Here is a 2,607-nt window from a genome sequence, read left to right as displayed (position 1 = left end):
GAGGAGTGCTGTGATTTAATAAATACCTAAAGTACTAGTTGTCTTTCGAATAGAAATTGAGTCCAAGCTCTAGCAGTTTATTCATCTTCCTTTTAAACTAACTTTATTCAAAAGGTGACTACTGCACATCTTAAATATTTTTCTGCTGAATTCCTACTTCACAGCCATACTTTCATTCTGAGAAAGAAAAAAAAGGGGGGGAGATGGGTGGGGCAGAGGGAGACTCTACCAAGTAGAGGGAACGGCATGTGCATAGGCCCTGGGGTGGGAAGGTGGCATGGACAGTGACCGGAAATGAGATTCATGTTGCCAGAGCAACAGGCTGAGGCAGGAGGGGGTGGGAGCCGGGGAGGTGCTCGGGCCTGTGGGCCACAGGAGACTGCAGGCCTCACGGGAGACCCGGGACAGCTGCTGCAGGTGTTAGTTGGAGGGTGACCGAGGCAAACTCGTCTGCTGTCAGGGTCCCTCGGACTGAGGCTGGGCTCCCTGTGTCCCCAGTGCCCAGTGCATGTCGTGGTGAGGGAAGACTGAGCTGCAAGCCCCATGTCCCAGCCCACCAGCCCCTCCAGACCTCGGCTCTGCTCTGGGAGGGAAGCTAGGCCTGCTCTTCACCCGAGTCCGCAGGCGCACCCGCTGTGTAGCCGCCTCCCGCTTCTGCTCAGGCCACCCTCCACCCCACCGGATGCTCTGCTCGCTCCCGCTCTCCCACACCACCCGTTCCCCTCAGGTGTCACTCACCCTTCTCCTTCCGTGAAGCCTTCGGGCCACATGCTTGTGGACTGACCGACCAGCAGGAATGAGTGGATCCTGACTTCTCGCCACCGGCTCACTGAGTGCCTCTCCCAGCCGAGCCTGTGGAGGTGCGTTCTCCAACCCGTGCCCCGCCGGACCTTCCAGTTAGTGACCAGCCCATTCGGCGGATGAGGAAAGTGAGGCTCGGGAAGACACGTGATGCGCCTGTGGTCACACAGTGAAGCAGCACAGAGCTGGGACACTTGTCCATTCATCCAGCAAATATTTGCTGAGTGTCACCCTGTGCCGTGAACAGCATGTACAGAGCTCCTGTTCTTGTGGACGCTGTGGGCAGATGGTAGGCCACAGGGCCCATAAACGAATTGGAACATTAAGTGGAGCAGGTCAGGGAGACTAGAGGCGCTGGCGGGGCTGCGGTGGGCAGGTCGGCCTCCCTGGGAGTGGCACTCCCTGCTGAGACAATGAGCTTTGTGATTCTGCTCTGCTGCATGACCGGGCCCTGGAGCCTCTGCCCAGGAGATGCCACTCGGGTGCTCTTGGTAACAGGAGGGGCTCAGCCCCAACCAAGAATGGAAGTGCCCAATGCCAGGAAGCCAGGGTTCAAAGGCCCATCTGACAGGAGTCAGCTGGCGCCAAAGTGTCACCTCCATGTTCATCTTTCCATGCGCCCACTGAGTCACCGGTGTTTACTGAGCATCTACTACGTGCCAGGTGGTGTGCCCGGCAGGGAAAAGCCCAGGGAGAGCTCGGGGTCACATGGCTGGCTTCATCCCAGCCGGGCCCAGCCCGGGGAGCGTTCCCAGGCTGCCAGCTTCGTCCCAGCCGGGCCCAGCCCGGGGGAGTGTTCCCAGGCTGCCAGCTTTGTCCCAGCCGGGCCCAGCCCGGGGAGCAAGGCCAAGGCACCTTTCTCCTTGGGAAACACGCTCTCGGCTGCTGCTCCTTTCCCAGGTTTCACTCATTCCTGGACGGTTCCCACGGCCGCAGCAGAAGCCTCGTCGATTCTGCACTATTATCTGCTCAAGGTTGACCTTTAAATCAGCTTTAGAAAAACAAAAGAAATGTGTTTAAACTGAAAAATTAGTATCAAAACCCAGACAACTTGCCACAAAGAGAAGTTAACTGTAAAAACACACACAAAACAAACCTCTGATTAAATTCCACCGAGACTGTCACCCCTGCAGCCGGGGCCGAGGCCTGCTCTGCTTTGTTAAATGGAATGTCAACTGTAACGGAGAAATAAATAATTTAAAAAATAAACTTTATTTGGATTTCAGCAGTTGTTCTCACTAGCACCCTCCGTCTGTCCTGGGCTCAAGCCATGGCGCTGCACGCCGTGGCATTTCCTGTGCGGACTGCGGCCCGGCCTCGGAGGGGCTGGAGTCGCTGGGAGGCCCCAGCCCCGCTCTGCCCGGGGTTTGGTTTGTGAGATTAGTTGAGACACTTAATCTCACCGAATCTGCTCCGCAATCAACAGCAAATATAGGTGAAATTTTAAAATAATTTAAAAGAGAAAAATATGAAGATGTAGCCAGGTTTTAAAAGTGATATGAAGATCTCCACAATCCAGCAGTGGGACAGAAGCATTAAAGTGTGTGAGGCAGGCAGGGGATTCCAGAGTCAGGAAAAGCGGCGACTAGCCAGGGCTGCCCTGGCCGAGAGGTTCTGAGAAACAGGCGTGAGATGAGGCTCCGGGGTCCGCACCTGCTCCTGCTGCGCCAATCAATTGAGCTGGGTGGGTCCCATCAACTGGAGAGGCGGCCTTCCCTTTCCGGGAGGCCCTGAGGTCCCAGGAACAGGAGCTCCGAGCTGGGGGGAGTCCTGGGGAGCTGCTCTCGGGGGTGGGGGGGGGGGCAA

At 56.6% G+C, this 2,607-nt stretch overlaps 1 long non-coding RNA gene across 1 annotated transcript in view; it reads right to left on the bottom strand.

Annotated features, from left to right (window-relative positions):
- Positions 1 to 6: 6 nt before the first annotated feature.
- The window catches only part of LOC102239236, a 20,140-nt gene continuing 17,539 nt past the window's right edge, over positions 7 to 2,607 (bottom strand). Inside the window, exons 3-5 of the long non-coding RNA XR_312987.2 lie at positions 1,898 to 1,976; positions 739 to 1,792; positions 7 to 177 (exon numbers count right to left, since the gene is read on the bottom strand). This is a non-coding gene — a long non-coding RNA (uncharacterized LOC102239236). The remainder of the gene's footprint in view (positions 178 to 738; positions 1,793 to 1,897; positions 1,977 to 2,607) is intronic.

Source organism: Myotis brandtii, unplaced genomic scaffold (genome assembly GCF_000412655.1).
Source record: "Myotis brandtii unplaced genomic scaffold, ASM41265v1 scaffold1013, whole genome shotgun sequence".
Lineage (NCBI taxonomy): Eukaryota > Metazoa > Chordata > Mammalia > Chiroptera > Vespertilionidae > Myotis > Myotis brandtii.
The sequence above is the reverse complement of the archived record's forward strand: the minus strand, read 5'-3'. Positions and strand labels throughout refer to the sequence as shown.